This window comes from Leopardus geoffroyi, chromosome X (genome assembly GCF_018350155.1).
Source record: "Leopardus geoffroyi isolate Oge1 chromosome X, O.geoffroyi_Oge1_pat1.0, whole genome shotgun sequence".
Classification (NCBI taxonomy): Eukaryota; Metazoa; Chordata; class Mammalia; order Carnivora; family Felidae; genus Leopardus; species Leopardus geoffroyi.
Window position 1 is genome coordinate 76,374,964 of NC_059343.1, and position 20,142 is coordinate 76,395,105.

The following is a 20,142-nucleotide window of genomic DNA, read 5'->3' on the forward strand; positions in this document are numbered from 1 at the left end:
AGACTGAAATATTACTGAAATTACTTCGTTTTCCCCTAGAACTCAAACTCTGAAGTGCTTTATAGTCCATAAACTAATCAGGTGGAGAGACTTGTGTTCCTGAAGAGAGAGGTTGGCCCAGTTGTGCGGGGCTTAGTGTAACTGCTCCATTCGCACTGTCTAGTTTACTGGGGTGGATTGTTGTGGTGCATGCGTGGGAAAGGTGAAAATGCATCACCCAGCTACCCAATGTCTAGTATCAGAACTCTTCTCCTCGATCAGCAATCATGCACCCGTCCTTTGTCTTCAGCTTCTGTCCATTCCCCACTTTTACACAGTCCATGACCAAGCCCCAGGCAGCACCTCTCTCCTGAGTTTTTCTCAGATGCGGCTGTTTTTCCCAACCCCTTACTTCTGAGGGACTGTGGCTTTGACCTGTTCTGCCCCTCTGCGGGAGGGTCTCTCCAAACAATGGGCAGGTGCTGGCAGCACCCAGGAATGTTTGCAGGAGCATGCTGCTGCTGATGCCCAGATACTGAGGCTGGGTGCCAGCTGGCTCCAGAAAAAGTTCGCTAGATAGTGTAGCAGCAGCATTTTAGGGATAATGGAAAATCACAACACACATCTCGTGCCAGGCTTCACCCTTAATGACCTTGTTCCAGCACCAGCAAATGTGGTTGTTCTCCTGGGTCCACTAGGACCTTGCCTTTGGGGGACCCACACAGCCTCTACCGGGTGTCTTCCCAGCAGGGGAACTACCTCTTCCCATGTGGCCTGAGGAACCCCGGACTCCAGTGTGCTCCTGAGGATTCTCCCTTCCCAACAGAGCACCACCAGATGTTGAGCTGCAGAGTTCCAGACTCCCCTTGTGTATAGAGTCTTAATGGAATTTAAACCCTCTCCTTTCTTCCTTTTGAGTTCAGTCCCTGTGGCTGTTTCCATTTTCCACTTTTCCTCCAACTGCTTTTTTTGGGGGGGTGCTTTTCCTGTATTCTGCCCCCCTCGTCTCTTTTCTCTCTGCACGCAAAAGTAGCCCCCTGCCTTCCGTGGCTTCTCTCTCCCTCAGTTCACCTCTAGGCGCCTTGTACCTGCTGAATTCTGTGGTTCAGGTTGTGCAAATTGTTGTGTTAATCCTCAGATCAGTTTTCTAGGTGTGCAGGATGGTTTAGTGTTTGTCTAGCTGTATTTTTCATGGATGCGAGACAAAAAAAACTTCCATGCTGTTCTGCCATCTTGGCTCATCCCCCTAAGATTTTAGTTATGTCTTAATAACCTAAGAAATCACTGAATTTGAATATGGGGACAAGGTGGTAAATAATCAAATATACATTATTTTTATTGAGGTATAACTAACATACAACGAAATGCTCATAAAGGGTTTTGGTGAACACATGTCAAGTTATGGAATATTTTCATGATGCTGAAAATTCCCTTGTATCCCTTCCCAGTCAATCCTTAACTCTCACAAGCAACCAGTGATCTGATTTCTACCACCTTAGCTTAGTTTTACCTACTCTAGCACTTCATATAAGTGAATTCATACAATATGCCATCTTCAAATTAGCTTTCTTCACTCAGAATAACACATTTGTGTTAGGCTTTGTGTTTGTGAGTGCATGCATGCACACATGTATACGTGTACTATGCTCTCATTCAACTTAACATATTGGTGTTATGTCTAATCTATATTGTTGTACATACCAGTTTATCCATTCTCTTGTTGATTAGACTATTAATAATGAATGAAGAAGAAAGTGAGATTCAAAGTGTATCTTTCTAGGTTATTACTTTATTTAGTACAAGGGAAATTTTGTGATAATTTTAATGGTTTATTTAACTGGAGAAAGAAGCAACTGGGTGGTTTCAAGAAATATTTAGGAAGAAGTAAACAGGATCTGGTGATGGATTGGATGTAGGGGTAAAGGTGATGAAGGAATCAAGGGTAACTATCTTTTTGGTTTATGTATGGTGGTATCATGCAGAAACATAGGAAAACAATGTGATAAGGACCATATTTTGGACATGTTTAGGAGATTATGTGTATTTTATTTTGGGCATGTTGGGTTTGAGGTACTGTCTTTGAGCCATTCAAGTGGTAATGTCAGGTAAACAACTCAATATCTGCATGTGTAGCTAAGAGAAGAGGTCAAGATCACCACCTGGGTGAACTCTTCCACCCCCTTTTCTAGCAGGAATACCAGTTTTTATTTGAAAACTACCATGAAGAAATGGTGGCTACCTCAGGCCAAAACACAAACACTGCAGCTTTTCCCACAGTGACCAGACTTTAAATGACTGAAATTAAATGACTAAACTTCCAGAAGAACTGTAATAGACTTTAGCCTTTGAACTCCTGGTTTCTAGAAGATCTGGGAACATGGACTTAAGTGAGAGTTACTAATTGAACTCCCTACTAGCTTTTCCCAACCTCACTAGATAGCTTTTCATAGTGAGGGAGGAGGCTAACATCTTTCATCAAAACAAAAAATATATAGTTATCAAAATTTCTTTACTTTTTTGGCATCTGTTACCTACAATAATATACTTCTATAAGAGGCTGCCTTTCACATACTAATAAATGTTTCATGCTCACATCCAGTGTAGCCTGTCTTCAACAAGAAACTCATCAATAAAAGGACCTATGACTTACTGAGTTGTAATCTATATTGTTTCATACAGCACCACATACCTAAACATACTGAATAAATATATCAAGTCATGACGTTAGTCACAGTGGATAAGATATCTGGAAGAATAAGGGAGATAATTATTTTAATGTGTGAATATCATTTATCTTATGATTAAAAGTGTTTTACAAGAACCCAGAAAGAAAAAGATAATGGAGTTATAGAGAACATGAAGAGAATTCTTAATTTGTAAATATAAAAATAACAGGACCTGACATGGTTCTTGAATCTAAAATGCCTATGGAAAGAGCAAGGAAAAATGCATTTCAATAAAAATAGCAATTTTTCAATATTTAAATAGATTGCCTTCCCAAAGTCTCTCTTCCTCCAAAAACTCATTAAGGTGGATTGGCTCATTTGTTTCAAAGAAAATTTAAACTGAATTAAGTTTGAAAAGTGGACTGAAATGGAACTCATGCTAATGCTGAAATGTGAAGTATAAATATAAGTGAATTGAGTTCTTTGTACTTTGCACTTATTCAATAATACTGGTTCACGTATTACCTAAACCAGTGGTTCATAAGCATCTAGCCCAATATTTCTCAGTGTGTTTCAGGGATCACACTTAATACCGCATCTTGAGAGATTACACCTTAATTTTAATTAAGATCGAGATATAATATCCTTCATTACAGTTTTCTACTCAAATAACACCTTCTCTGAGAGGTCTGCTTTTACCTCTTGTCTAAAATAAACCACACTCCTATCATCCTTCATCACCTAACCTGCAATTTAATATACTTCACAGCAGTTTCATTTATCTGATATGAATATAAAATATTTGCTGCTCATCTTTATCTTTGCCTAAAGTCTAAGCATCATGATGGCAAGGCCTTGTTTTGCTTTGTTCAATGTTGTTTAAAAAGTATGAGGAGCACATATATTCATTGAATAAATAAATGACAAGTGAGTAGATAACCCTGTTTTCATTTTCTTAACCAAATATTCTGCAAATTGTTTGACTATGGTATTCTTCTTTCATATTGCACATAGTAACATCTTAAGGAACTAATGTTCTACAGAACATCTTTCAAAAATTCTGATCCAGGTGAATATAATCTGGAAAAGAGGACATTGCCAGAGGCTTAAAAGAGTGAAATAATCTGATTGGTGGAATATCTAAAACATCTAGAAAATGTTAGGTTCCTCATGTTAGTTTTTTAATTGAGGAGAAAAAAAGACTATTAAATGTTTTAGTTACTATACTTAGTCTATATAAAAACACTTTAATTGTTGTCAAAGATTTTTTAAACTTATCACCTGATCAAATTATAAATTATGTCAGATTTGTATGCTTAAAAACCTAATGGAAAGGAGACAGAGGTTACATTGGGCAAACGTATTTTAATTGTATCAAAGCAATAAAAGATGTTATGACTAAATTATTTGATGAAAGTAATTTAATGAAATTAACTGGTTTAGTTAAATAGTTAACTTAGTTAAGTTGACTCAGGTTTTGCTTATAATTTAAAACTTTTAGTCCTTAACATATAAACTTTATTCTTTTTTTTTTCTTTTTGATTAACTTCACACCTGGAAAATTTGATTAACTCTTAGAAGAATTTGGATGATAAAACTGTGGTCTCAAATAAGCATTACAATCAGGCTGTACTTGCTTTTGTTCCTGTTACTTCAGTGTATCTTAAGCTTGTACAATTAAAATAAATTTCATCGGGCTCTGTGCTGACAGCTCAGAGCCTGGAGCCTGCTTCAGATTTTGTGTCTCCCCCTCTCTCTGCCCCTCCCCTGCTCATGCTCTGTTTCTCTCTGTCTCAAAAATAAATTTTAAAAAACCCATTAAATTAAAAAAAATAAAGTTAATAAGGTCTTTATTTGTCAGGAGGTAGTAGGGTACTTTTTATTTATTTTTTAATTTTTAATGTTTTATTTACTTTTGAGAGAGAGAGAGAGAGAGAGAGAACGTGACTGCGGGAAGGGGAGAGAGAGAGAGAGGGAGACACAGAATCCAAAGCAGGCTCCAGACTCTGAGCTGTCAACACAGAACCTGACATAGGGCTCAAACTCAAGGACCATGAGATCATGGTCTGAGCCAAATTCAGACATTTAACTGACTGAGCCACCCAGGCGCCCCAGGAGGGTACTTTTCAATGTATTACAAAGGCAAAACTAATGTCAGCAAAGGCTCTGTTAAAAGACCAGGACATAACAAATTTCCTTCCAGCTACCTGTAGGGAGGATAGGTGGAGGTGAGGGTGGTAAAGCAAGAGGTCTATGGGTAGTGAGAAAAGACAATAATCACTATTACAAAACTTAGAATGCTTTTTCTTAGACTACTGGAAAATAAGAAACAAAAAGCAAACAAAAAAAGCAAAAAAAAAATCTAATTTCCCACTCCATAAATAAGAAAGCTGAGCACTTCTAGCATCTCAGGAGAAACGTGTTTGACAGAGAAATAAGACAAAGCAGTGCTAAAGGGGTTCAACTATCTGTTGGTGCCGAAAGAAAGAAAAATGGTGAAAAGAGGAAAGATGTGTTTTTCCACTTTAATGCTAGGATTGACACAACTACAAAAAAGACTTTAGATATTCTGTTTCTACAATGGATGGAAAGAAAAATTTAGAAGTTCCTGGGCCCTTTTTCCCAGAGCTTGCATTATGCAATAAAGACAATACATTTATCTTATAATTATCACTCTCAGGCTTCTGAGTATGCAAAACTAAAAGTAAAAAAAAAAAGAGAGATAATACTTGCTGAATAAGAGTATACTTTTCAGAAAGGAAAGGATATTGATGATCTATATGTATTAAGCTGTGAATTTCACATTATTTTTTTTATTTTTTTTAAGTAGAAGGAATATATTATCTCTGACCTAGCTACATTTTGCTACCAGTAGTCTTGCAACCAGTAGCATGCATTAGGGGACAGATGGATGGAGTCAGGGATGAAGTCTAAGTCATTTGAACAAAGAAAGGTAACTTATCTCTATGGAGACAGAATTCCAATATTTGAAATTTCCACGTTTGTCTTCTAAATAATGATTTCCAAATGTTAATCCATGGACCATCGTTCTTTTTCTGCTTTTAGTGGTCTGTGGCAAAATTACAAAAAGCACAATTTTACATAATCAGTTAAATCACTTTTCTCTTTTTCAGAAAAATTGTTCTTTATCTTTTTTACTTTTTTTGATTTTAACATGTTCTTTCTTGTATGAAATGATGAAAATAGTGTAAGAAATCATGTGTTTTAAACAGTATAATTTATTATAAAAATCAAAAGCTGGTAACCTAACTTGGTCCTCAAAATTTTAGGAGGACTTTTTTCTTAACCGTTCAATTAAAACCCAATGGACATTCCCATTTTATAGCATACCAATTTCTAAGAGATTTGAAGTCAACTGAGTATTATTTTTAATGCCAGAAGAACTTTGCCTATCATCCCCTAATCAGTAAATCCCAGGAGAATAACACATCATATCATTGAATGCTGGTACATCTTTATATAGACAAGTATTCACTATTTATAAATGAATCTGTTTCTCTTCACACGTTAATGAATTCCTGTAAAATATCAATAAACCTTATGGGTCTTCCATTTTTACTAGTATAACCATCCAAGCACCATGGCCATTTTTCAAAAAAGAAAACCAGAAAACAAAGTACCATGACTGAGAACCAACAGAAAGAGACAATAGAATATTAACCCATCAAAACATCAGGAATTGGAACTATAAGATATAATATGAAATAATTGTGTTTAATGTTTCAAAAAATAAAAGTGAAGTTTGAAAATATATGACAAGCATATCTAAAAAGGAAAAAAAGGAATTTCAGAATATTTAATTTATAACTTTATAATTTTGAAAATGTTAATAATGGATAAAATAAATACCTGCAGCTAACAACAGAAAAAAATTGGAAGGTAGATCTAAGGAATCATTGGTATGCCTCATGGAAAGACATAGAGATGTAAAAGACCCAAAAAGGGGTTAATAAATATGGAATAGGGAGTGAAAAGTTTTACCATACATATAATTGTAATTCCAAAAGGAAGGCATTGAAAGGGCCAGAAGCGATATTTTAATGATTTGATGGATAAGCATTTTCCAGAACTTAAAAAAATAATCTACAAGCTCAACAAACACAATAAATCTCAAGGAGTTTACATGAAAAGAAACCCACTTTTACACACACCATAGTGCAAGTGAAGGATGCTACAAGGAGAAGATTTAAAAAGCAACAGGAAAAGCGAAAACATGACAAATTATATACAAAAAAGTACACTTATACTGATGGCTGAAATTTGAAAAGCAACAGTGGAAACAAGAAGACAGTAGATCTCTATTTTCTTTGTGCTGAAAAAAAAAAGTGTCAACCCAAACAAACAAAAAACAGACTCTTAAATACAGAAAACAAACATGGTTGCCAGAGGAAAGGTGGATTGCAAGATTGGTAAAATTATCTATCTATCTATCTATTACTCAGCCATAAAAAATAATGAGACCCTGTCTTTTGAAAGGATGTGGATGTGGATAGCGCTAGATGATATTATGCTAAATGAAAGAAGCCAGTCAGAGAAAGTCAAATACTATATGATTTCACTCATATGTGGAATATGAAAAAATATATACAAATAAAACAAATGAACATGGGGGTAAAAGAGAGGCAAACCAAGAAACAGAGTCTTTAACTATAGAGAACAAACTGGTGGTTAGTGGAGGGGAGGTGGGTGGGGGGATGAGTTAAATAGGTGATGGGTATTAAGGAAGGTACTTATGATGAGCACTGGGTGTTGTAAGTGATGAATCTCCAAATTCTACAACTGAAACTAATATTACATTTTATGTTAATTAAATGGAATTTAAATAAAAATTTGGAGGTGTCTGGCTGTCTCAGTTAAGTGTTTGGTTCTGTTTTTTTGCTCAGGTCATGATATCACGATTGGTGGGTTCAAGCCCTGCATCAGGCTCCATGCTAACTGTGTGGAGCCTGCTTAGAATTCTCTCTCTCTCCCTCTCTCTCTGCCCCTCCCCGACTCTCTCCCTCAAAATGCAATAAAAATAACCTTTAAAAAATTGGAGATAAAAGATAAAGACAAAGATACTCATATTTTTCTAAATAGCTATATTTTCTATTCATAAGAGATACAAGTAAAACATAAGGGTAAATGAATGAAAGTGAAATATGAGAAAAATGTATAGCAAATACCATTTTATATAAAATAAGTTTACCTATATCGATATCAAATAAAATATACTTTATGGTAAATTGATAAATTAGAAACTAAATAATGCCAAAAAGTAATTTTACCAAGAATATATAACAATTCTAAATATCTATTTCCCAGAACTTATCCTCAAATTATATAAAGCAAAAACTGATAGACTTTTAAGAGAAAATTTAAATCCATAATTATTTTGGAATTATTTTTTTAATTTTTTAATGTTTATTTTTGAGAGAGAGAGAGAGAGACAGATTGTAAGTGGGGGAGGAACAGAGAGGGAGGCACAGAACCTCTAGGCTCTGATCTGTCTGTAAGCACAGAGCCAAATGTGGGGCTCAAACCCATGAACTTTGACATCATGACCTGAGCAGAAATCAGATACTTAACTGACTGATCTACCCGGGTGCCCCAGTAGTTGGTTTTTTTTTAACTATCTTATTTCTCATTATCTGGAAAAGTAAAAAGGCAAAGAATTCAGCAAGGGTATAGAATATTTGAACAATCTAGTTAGCAAATCTGATTTAATGGATAAATATAGAACATTACAGAGTACCAATTTTCTTTAAAACACACACAGAAAAAAATTATATTCTGCATAAAAATCCAAGTCTCAATAAACGTAATATATTGGCATTATACACAGCAACTTTGTTTAAAATAATAGAGTTAAATTATAAATCAGTCACATAAAATATACTAGAAAGTATCCATGTGTTCATTAAGAAATTAAGAAACAAACTTATAAGTAACTCTTAGGTCAAATAAGAAATTACTGGTAAATTTAAAAAACGTGCTAAGTTAAACAATAATCAAATACTATATATTAAAATTTCAGGGACACAAGTTGTATCATATTAAATTTGGCTTCAAATTCTTAGGCACTATTTCCATTGAGATGTGGGTCTATTTTCTTATATTTCCCTCCCCTTTTGAATCTGGGATGGACTAGGATGACTTTCACAAATAGAGTAGGGTGGAAGTGATGCTATGTTAGTTCCAGGCCTAATCTTTAGAAGTAGAAGCTTTTCTTCAGTCTGTTGAACCCCTGCACATCCAACTATTCTAATGCTACTCTACATTGAGAAAGCTCTAGCGGAAGACAGTTTGGAAGGCAGTGTGGAGAAATATGAAGGGAGGAAAGGAAAGCGAGAAAGCAAGAGTGAGATTATCAAAAGCAGTACTTAGAAGGAAATTTATTCTTGGGGTGTCTGTGTGGTTCAGTTGGTTAAGCATCTGACTCTTTGTCTCAGGTCATGATCTCTCGGTTCATGGTTTTGAGACCCGTTTTGGGCTATGCACTGACTGCTTGGGATTCTCTCTCTCTCTCTCTCTCTCTCTCTTTCTCTCTCTCTCTCTCTCTCTCTCTCTCTCTCTCTCTCTCTCTCTCTCTCCTCCTCTCTCTCTACATCTTCTCTCTCTCTCTCTCTATCTCTCTCAGAATAAATAAAAGAAGGAAATTCACTCTCTTAAATGATTACATTAGAAAAATAAAGACTAGGGTAGTTCAGTTTCCAATGATTCTGACAGCCATCTAACATCATGTAAAAACTCTTTCTTAAATTAATTAGATTCACTAACTGCCTCTGGAATTTGATCAATGTGAACTTCCATGTAGGATTTTTCCCTATTCTTATTTTTCCTTTATGATTTGGCTCAGTTTCTAGGAGGATTTTGGATATCTGCTACCATACCATCATCTTTCCTGAAAGTATTTTTTTATATTTTATGTAGGTCTTTATGTGTAGTCTTTATGTATTTCAGATATGTCATAAAATTTCAGATATTTAAAAAAGAAAATAAAAAAATAAAGACTGAAAAATAATTATCTGAGCATACAGTTTGAGAAATGAGAAAGGAATAAAAAAATCAGCCTAAAAAATGCAAGGGGAAAATAAATATATGAGCAGAAACGAACTAGAAAGCAAACTTAGAAAGATAAATAAAGCCCAGATAATTGCAAAGCATAATAGACAAAGGATTGGTTTCCAGAGTGTTTTTATTAAATAAATAAGAAAAATACAAAATGAAAATGGGCAAATGGCAAAAACCTTGGCCAGTCACTTCATGGAAGCACAAATGGCCAAGAAGCATATGTAAGAAGCTCAACCTCATTACCAGGGGAAATTCAAAATTCAACCAAATGTGACACTGTTTCATACCCACCAGATTGCCAAACATTTAATTTTGGTAATAGTTAAGTGCAAAAGATGCAGAGTAACTGGATCACTTATACATAACCGTTTTGAAAAATAAATTAGAATGATCTAGTGAAGTTGAAGTCACATATACCCTATGATTCAGCAATTGCACTCCTAGGTATTTATACTGTATAAACTCTTGCAGATGTGCATCAGGAGAGAGCTACAAGAATGTTCATAGTAACACTGTTTGTAATAGTAAAAAAAAAGGAAATAACTTAAATGTCCATCAACAAGAGAATAAATACATTCCTGAGTAGTCATATACATCAATTTTCTACACAGGAGCAAATAATAATGAACTAAAACCTCATGAAACAACATGAATGAATCAGAAGAACATACTTTTTTGTCTTAAAAACGAGTCAAAGAAAAAGGCTTACAATATGATTTTTTGTTTTGCATATAAAGATTAAACTGGGGGCGCCTGGGTGGCGCAGTTGGTTAAGTGTCCGACTTCAGCCAGGTCACGATCTCGCGGTCCGTGAGTTCGAGCCCCGCATCAGGCTCTGGGCTGATGGCTCAGAGCCTGGAGCCTGTTTCCGATTCTGTGTCTCCCTCTCTCTCTGCCCCTCCCCCGTTCATGCTCTGTCTCTCTCTGTCCCCAAAAAAATAAATAAACGTTGAAAAAAAAAAAAGATTAAACTGAAAAACTAAAAAGATGATTGTATAGGGATACGAACATATATGGTAAAAGTATAAAGAATTACAAGAGAATGAAAAACACAAAATACAGTATAGAGATTTCCACAATGAGAGAATGGAAGGGTAGGACACTGAGAGGACTTAAAAGGTAATTGATAATGTTATTTTTCTTAAACTGGGAAGAGTGTTTATTATAATTTATTGTATTTTACATATAAGTTATAAATAATTTTATATATACTCATAATTTAATAAAATGTGTTAAAGCAATAGAATTTTTCATTTACTTTTAGGTTTTTTTAGACTTTCTCAATATTTTAATGAAGGTGGTAAGCAGTATAAGATCAAACCTCAATTTAACAGCTGAAACAAAATTTCCAGAGGCAGGTTGCCATCATATATTGATGTAGTATGATGATAGTCTTTCTCTTTCATGTGAAGCAGTGTCTATTAAAAACCTACATGGAGGGGCGCCTGGGTGGCTCAGTCAGTTAAGCGTCCGACTTCAGCTCAGGTCATGATCTCATGGTTTGTGGGTTCAAGCCCCACATCAGATTCTGTGCTGACAGCTTGGAGCCTGAAGCTTGCTTAGGATTCTGTCTCCCTCTCTCTCTGCCCCTCCCCTACTCATGCTCTGTCTCTCTCAAAAATAAATAAACATTAAAAATTTTTCTAAATAAAAACCTACCTGGAGAACAGCCAAATGTCAAATGTCAACCTAAGAAAAGCAGTACAACCTTGGCACAAAACTAGAAAACCATTGAATTTGCCTTTCTCACATAGTTAAATGATCCTGTGTTGTTGTTTCACTAATAAGGAAATAATAGGTATCAGAGAGTATAACCATGGAAACATTGGATTTTACTGACTAGAAACTTATAGTTTACAGTCAGTTGTCCAATATGAAAGCAATACCTTCATAGGATAGAAAAACAGGAGTTCTAATATAGAAAGGGAAATTTATTAGAATTCATATAAAACATAATCAGTGGTAAATTCTCTGGAATGTTTCTATAATCAAATTGCTGTGTGGATGAAAAATCTGTCTAAAGTTCCTCTTCTTAGTAAATGAAAGATATCAGGGATCAAATGAGAGGCTTAAAAGGACTGGACATGTAAAAGATTATTAGATATTCAATACATGTACCAATAACATTTATTGTTAATCTTGAAATTTTGCATAATTTTTCTAGTGAAGAAAATACAATATTTGATATGAAATGTTATGAATTTTGCTATCATTCTCATTATTTCTATAAATTATTTTCAGTGTTCTGATACATATCTGTCTCAGACTTATTGTAATTGTTTACCTTATCTGTGATATCTTATATGAAAACAGTAACAAATCTAATAAGGAATTAAGGCACATATAGAAATTACTTTGCTTTTTAGAAATTATTGGAATTTAGAAATCCCTAGGCTTTCACTGAATTCAAGGGAAAAATAAAACATGATTGAATAGTAAGGATTTGTGGGAAAGGACATTAATTTTTTTAGGTTATTAAAATACTTTTAAAAACTACTCTTAAAAAAAGTTTACTCTTAAAAAACTTTACTCTAGTACCCCACAGATTTTAAGGGTGGGATTATACAACACATTTCCTTGACAGGGTGTATCTTGGCAATCAGGGCAGCTTATAGCATAAATTAAAGTGTCAGGATTTATGGTTACACGAGTCAAAAGTCCTCTGAAAATCTGAAATTTAGAGAACTGTCTAAATGATACCTACTCCCTGGCTCTTTTCAGAATGCAGTACAAGTACATGCATATGCATGTACATGCATACCACTCCATTTGTTTACATCTTAAACTCCCTTGAAAAACACTAGTGAAATGTAGGAGAAAACAACTACACAAATTACAACTATTGCCAAGAAAGTCAGCAGAACAGAGGTAGTACTACTGTGTTGATTTTTGTGAATACACTATGTGTGGAAACTTGGAGAGGCAGACCATGTCTCTTTAAAAATGGAGCAAAGAAAAGCCCACAGCTAACATCATCCTCAATGGGGAAAAACTGAGAGCTTTTTCCCTGAGATCAGGAACACGACAGGGATGCCCACTCTCACCGCTGTTGTTTAACATAGTGCTGGAAGTTCTAGCATCAGCAGTCAGACAACTAAAGGAAATCAAAGGCATCAAAATTGGCAAAGATGAAGGCAAGCTTTCGCTTTTTGCAGATGACATGATATTATACATGGAAAATCCGAGAGTCCACCAAAAGTCTCCTAGAACTGATACATGAATTCAGCAAAGTTGCAGGATACAAAATCAATGTACAGAAATCAGTTGCATTCTTATACACTAACAATGAAGCAACAGAAAGACAAATAAAGAAACTGATCCCATTCACAATTGCACCAAGAAGCATAAAATACCTAGGAATAAATCTAACCAAAGATGTAAAAGATCTGTATGCTGAAAACTATAGAAAGCTTATGAAGGTAATTGAAGAAGATATAAAGAAGTGGAAAGACATTCCCTGCTCATGGATTGGAAGAATAAAAATTGCACCAGCATTCTTCTCGAAACTAGAACAAGCAATCCTAAAATTCATATGGAACCACAAAAGGCCCCGAATAGCCAAAGTAATTTTGAAGAAGACCAAAGCAGGAGGCATCACAATCCGAGACTTTAGTCTCTACTACAAAGCTGTAATCATCAAGACAGCATGGTATTGGCACAAAAACAGACACATAGACCAATAGAATAGAATAGAAACCCCAGAACTAGACCCACAAACGTATGGCCAACTCATCTTTGACAAAGCAGGAAAGAACATCCAATGGAAAAAAGACAGTCTCTTTAACAAATGGTGTTGGGAGAACTGGACAGCAACATGCAGAAGGTTGAAACTAGACCACTTTCTCACACCATTCACAAAAATAAACTCAAAATGGATAAAGGACCTGAATGGGAGACAGGAAACCATCAAAACCCTAGAGGAGAAAGCAGGAAAAGACCTGTCTGACCTCAGCAGTAGCAATCTCTTACTCGACACATCCCCAAAGGCAAGGGAATTAAAAGCAAAATTGAATTACTGGGACCTTATGAAGATAAAAAGCTTCTGCACAGCAAAGGAAACAACCAACAAAACTAAAAGGCAACCAACGGAATGGGAAAAGATATTTGCAAATGACATATCGGACAAAGGGCTAGTATCCAAAATCTATAAAGAGCTCACCAAACTCCACACCCGAAAAACAAATAACCCAGTGAAGAAATGGGCAGAAAACATGAATAGACACTTCTCTAAAGAAGACATCCGGATGGCCAACAGGCACATGAAAAGATGTTCAACGTCGCTCCTTATCAGGGAAATACAAATCAAAACCACACTCAGATATCACCTCACGCCAGTCAGAGTGACCAAAATGAACAAATCAGGAGACTATAGATGCTGGCGAGGATGTGGAGAAACGGGAACCCTCTTGCACTGTTGGTGGGAATGCAAATTGGTGCAGCCGCTCTGGAAAGCAGTGTGGAGGTTCCTCAGAAAATTAAAAATAGATCTACCCTATGACCCAGCAATAGCACTGCTAGGAATTTACCCAAGGGATACAGGAGTACTGATGCATAGGAGCACTTGTACCCCAATGTTTATAGCAGCACTCTCAACAATAGCCAAAGTATGGAAAGAGCCTAAATGTCCATCAACTGATGAATGGATAAAGAAATTGTGGTTTATATACACAATGGAATACTACGTGGCAATGAGAAAGAATGAAATATGGCCTTTTGTAGCAACCTGGATGGAACTGGAGAGTGTGATGCTAAGTGAAATAAGCCATACAGAGAAAGACAGATACCATATGGTTTCACTCTTATGTGGATCCTGAGAAACTTAACAGAAACCCATGGGGGAGGGGAAGGAAAAAAAAAAAGAAAAAAGAGGTTAGAGTGGGAGAGAGCCAAAGCATAAGAGACTCTTAAAAACTGAGAACTGAGGGTTGATGGGGGGTGGGAGGGAGGGGAGGGTGGGTGATGGGTATTGAGGAGGGCACCTTTTGGGATGAGCACTGGGTGTTGTATGGAAACCAATTTGACAATAAATTTCTTATATTGAAAAAAAATGGAGCAAAGAAAAACATCAAATAATATTTTACCAGAGATTTCAGAATTGCAGAATCAATGTAATTGTAAAATATGATTACTGTTACCAAAACTGTCAATACTGATACTATGTGGAAGAAATTACAAAAGTGGGTACATATAAGAGAAAGGATAATATTTGAGTGTGGCAATTCCAAGATTTACATAGATATAATATAATGAAATAAGGGAAATAAAAAGCTAACAACATATTTTCACTCATGAAGCAACATTTTTTAACTTACTTGACGTTTTACCCTAGTCAGATTTATCTCATATTATTTTCGCTTATATTACCTCATGGCACAAACTAAGTAAACTGCTTATTATATGAGAAATTCACTTTTTGCACCACTTGTTTGCATAAACGTTTGTAAATACCTGATTTTTAAGAGGTCGCATGGTTAGGATGCTGACGGCATGATAATGGATTTCAAGCACACTGTTTAAATTATTATGGGGCGCCTGGGTGGCGCAGTTGGTTAAGCATCAGACTTCAGCCAGGTCACGATCTCGCGGTCCGTGAGTTCGAGCCCCGTGTCGGGCTCTGGGCTGATGGCTCAGAGCCTGGAGCCTGTTTCCGATTCTGTGTCTCCCTCTCTCTCTGTCCCTCCCCCGTTCATGCTTTGTCTCTCTCCCAAAAATAAATAAACGTTGAAAAAAATAAATAAATAAATTATTGTAATGGTTCAGGACCAAGCAATGGATTGCATGGTCAAGTAGTTGTTCCAATTCACTTGTTAAGAAATAACTGAACCATAAATAATTTTTCTGGCTACTGAACTCATATTAATAGTGCTTAATTGCTAACCAGTTGAGTCATCAATAAATGTAAATAAAACAAAAAATATAACAAAATATATTAAAATCCTCAATATATTTAGTGGATGATATTCCACAAAGGGAATTCAAAATTATTACAGAAATTTGTTTCTCCTTGTAGGAATATATATTTTTCTGGAAAAAAATTACATTCTTTCAAAAAAACCTATTTTATATGAAATCATTAGAGACCTCTAGCTCTTGACACACAGAAGTAGTTTTCCGACTCCTCTGGGTATCTCAGAGAAACACTCCCAAAAGAATATCTAGAAACTAGTATAGAAGGATCACTAGGCTATGCTGTTTTTTCCCCAAATCTCTTCATATTTAAGACATTGTAGAAATCCCAATGTGGTTTTCATCTTTTTTCATTAAAAATAAAAATCAGGGGTGCTTGGATGGCTCAGTTGGTTAAGCATTTGATTCTTGATTTCAGCCCAGGTCATGATCTCATGATTCGTGGGTTGGAGCCTCACACTGGGCTTTGTGCTGACAGAGCAAAGACTGCTTGAGATTCTCTCTCTTTCCTTGTCTCTGCCCTTCTCTCACTCTCTCCCTCTCTCTCTCTCTCTCTCAAAACAAAGAAACAAACAATAAATAAATATTTTTAAAAAGTTAATGAATATTTAAAACAAAAAATAAAAATCAATGTAGTATATTATTTATAGCCAGAGTAAAATGAAATGTATTTTAATTCCATAAATTTCACTATAAACCTAATTTACCATTAGTTTTGCTTATACTTTCTAAAAACTACAGTGTGCAAACCATGTTAAGATTGGTATAAGTGGAATCTTCATTCATTTTTTTAAATCATTTTTTTCACTCAAAATATCTTCATTATATTCTATCTTCTTGTTCTAAGTTTTTAACCAAGAAGGTTCGACTGCAATCTTGCCAGAGCAGAGATGATTGTGTGCCAGAATACTAAATAACCTTACTAATGATCAGTCACACAGAACTACTTCATCTGGGTTTCTGTCCATCCAAAGAACCAGCTGCTCTAAAGAAATGCCTCACTCATCTTGCCTGTTACATCACTAGCTGAAATATGCTATTGCCATAATTACCATTCTCAACTTCTGAGTAGAACCAGCAACCAACAAAATAACTTATAGAGCACACAGGCTGGTGCAGCCATGCTCCCTGGAAATTCAATGTGGGCAACATTTTAGTACACATAAAATGTGAATCTGTGACACTGAGGTAAATATAAAGAGCTGAAAAATTTGGAAGGCGGTGAATACCTTAGGAGGTCAACTACCAGCAAAAACTGCTCAGAATGGAAAATATTACTTATATTAGAAAGGTATTGTTTATAATTGCTTTTTATGGCCACTGCTCTGGGGGTCCAGATTGCTGGAAAAAGTGAGACATTTATGGTGATTTCCCTAAAGTTTTTCTGGATATTCCTCTCTAGTTCAAGACTAATTCCTATAGCAATAGTAGCACTGGGGAAAAAAGAAATGCAAGGTAAGAGCAATGCAGGAAGCCAGATCTATCTTTTACTAGGCCCTATACCTGAATAAGTTAAAGCAACTGTGAAAATTGCCCTCCATATCATCTATGTAAACTCTCTACTAACATGTAATTGAGAAGAAGGACTTTGCTGTCTCTCTGGTACCTAGATTAGTGTCTGGCATATAGCAAATGCTCAGTAAATAGTTAATAAATGTGGAACAAATCTGAGCTGAAATCAACAGGTTTTTGCAGTCATTTTATAGTGCCAGATGTCCAACAGTATCCAATATTCACAATATTGAAACCTAATTATGATTTATATTTATTGGATTAAAACACACATGTCCTTTGGAGTTCTTTTTTTCCTAATGTTTATTTATCTTGAGAAAGAGAGAGAGAGAGTGAGAGTGAGTGTGAGCAGGGGAGAAGCAGAGAGAGAGGGAAAGAGAATCCCAAGAAGACTCAATGCTCAGCATGAAGCCCAATGCAGGGTTTAATCCCATGACCATGAGATCATGATCTGAGCCAAAATTAAGAGTAGGATGCTTAACCAATTGACAAACCCAGGCACCACTGCACATGTCCTTTGAAACAACAATTTCATTTCTATGAATTTATCTAGAGATATACTTGTATATGCAAAAAATATAAATATGCGAGAATATACATTGTAAATTTACCTATAGTACAGAAATATTGAAAACAAATTTTATGTTCTTTAGTAAATATAGGTTACATAAATTGTGATACATCCATAAGACAAAATAACATGCAACTACTAATAGGAATAGAAAGCTCTCTTTATATTCAAATACAATGATATTCAAGATATATATATATATATATATATATATATATATATATAATATTTAAATGCTTCTGTATGTTTGAGAGAGAGAGGGAGAGAGACAGAGAATGAGTGGGGAGGGGGGATGGGCAGAGACTGAGAGAGACACAGAACCTGAAGCAGGCTCCAGGTTCTGAGCTGTCAGCATACAGCCTGATGCGGGGCTCAAACTCATAAACCATGAGATCATGACCTCAGCCAGAGTTGGAAGCTTAACGAACTGAGCTACCCAGGTTCCACAAGAGATATTTTAATTAGAAAGGTAAGATGCAGAATGGAGTATATACTGTGCTTCCATTATTGTTAAAACAAATACACACTTGTACACATAAATATGACTGTATATTTACAGAATACCTCTGGAAGAATATCCAGAATAATGATAATACTGATTTTCTCTGGGGAATAGTGGACTGAAAACATGAGGATTGAGGTATGAGAGACTCATTTCTCACTGCATAACTTTTCAACTAGTACAATGCTTGCCATGTGCATTAATTATCCCAAAGAAAAATAAAATTTAAAACAAAAGAACATAATGTAATTCGTACCACATAAATATGCATATTTGAAGAATTAATCATTGGCCAAATTCATTCAGCAAACACATGTTAGCGTTCTCTGGGAATGTGTCTAACAACTTGCAGGTCATTTGAGAAGGTAATATTGGACTCCCATACCTGATTCCCTGCCTTTCCCTTTCTGCTTATATTTTACCAGGAGTCCATTCTTTTGTAATGATTTACTAACAGTTATAGAACAGATCTGACTTTAGGCAACATTGTAAAAGCTTAGCTGATATTTTTCAAAACTATCTATCTCTTCCTTTTTCTACCACCAAAACCAGGGCCTGAGCCTACAAACATATCCTGATTTCTAAAAGAAATCCTATAGATGGGGTGCCTGGGTGCTTTAGTAGGTTGAGTTCCTAACTCTTGATTTTGGCTAATATTATGTCCAGGAGCATGGGATTGAGTCCAGTGTCAGGCTCTGTGCTGAATGTGGAGCCTGCTTAAGATTCTCTCTCTCTCTCTTTCTCTCTTTTCCTCTGCCCCTCTTCCTCACTTGTCTGTGCTTGCTCTCTGTCATTCTGTCTCTAAAAAAATCCTTAAGAATACTTTCTTATATTTAGCCCTTATGAACCAAGTAGTCTTTCTTACTACTGTAAGTTTTTTCTCCAGTTCTCTATTTTTTACTGTATTGTCTGTTTTTATTTTTTTACTTTTTTTGAGAGGGACAAATAACTGTTTTTGAGAGTGTTTTTAAAATTTTAAACACAAAATCTGGAAATTTTGATGTATTAATGACTATGAAGAATATTATATTGTACTTTTTCACTGGTCATCTAACTATATTTCAATAAAGAGGGTCTTTAAAATAAAGAAGAGACAGAGAAAGAGGGTCTTTTTCAGTCAGGTGCTTGAGCAAGCCAGTTGGGGGAGTTAGCTTGGAGTTAGGAGGATCTTGTAGGCCACTGACCATGCCCTCAACCCATCCAAAGAAACATAATAGCAAGGAGGTATTTTATGGCTCAGTAAATCCCTATTGAAAGGTGGCAGACGACATGGTTAAAGAAGAAGAAATATGTAAAAAACAGAGGGAAATTTGGTTTCTGCTGGTCCATTTTCTTTTGAAATCTGAGAGGAGTCACTCAGGCAAAATAAATCCAATGCTGGCCTATCATATGCCATAAGATCTTCACTACTGGATGTGGTTTGATAATACTGATAAGAGTAAGCTCTTGATTTTTCTTTGGTTCAACAGTGACATCTACCAGGATCCTAGCTTATTTGGAGAACAAGCATTCTGTTTGTTTATGATACATTATTAGTAAACAGCAAAAGAGACTTATAAGGTTTTGAAGTAGGGTCCTCAGAAAGGAAAAGAAATACACACAGAAAAACAAATCACAAGAATTTTCAAGAAAATTAAGAAAAAACACATAATTCAAATCTTGTTTTCTCAACCCTGAAAGTTTCTTTCAGTACAATATTATATATAACTAAATATATGTTGAGTTGAAGAGAAGCATATGTTTAATCATTTTAATTGCCATTATTTGGTACATTTCCACAGGACTCAAAACTCATTACCTTGGATATATCACACAGCACATTATTTATACACATAAAGTATATCAAATATAACAATATATTACAACTACAATAATATAATGGATAGAATTTTGTTATGAATTTTGTTATGAACTATTTGTTATGAATGCTT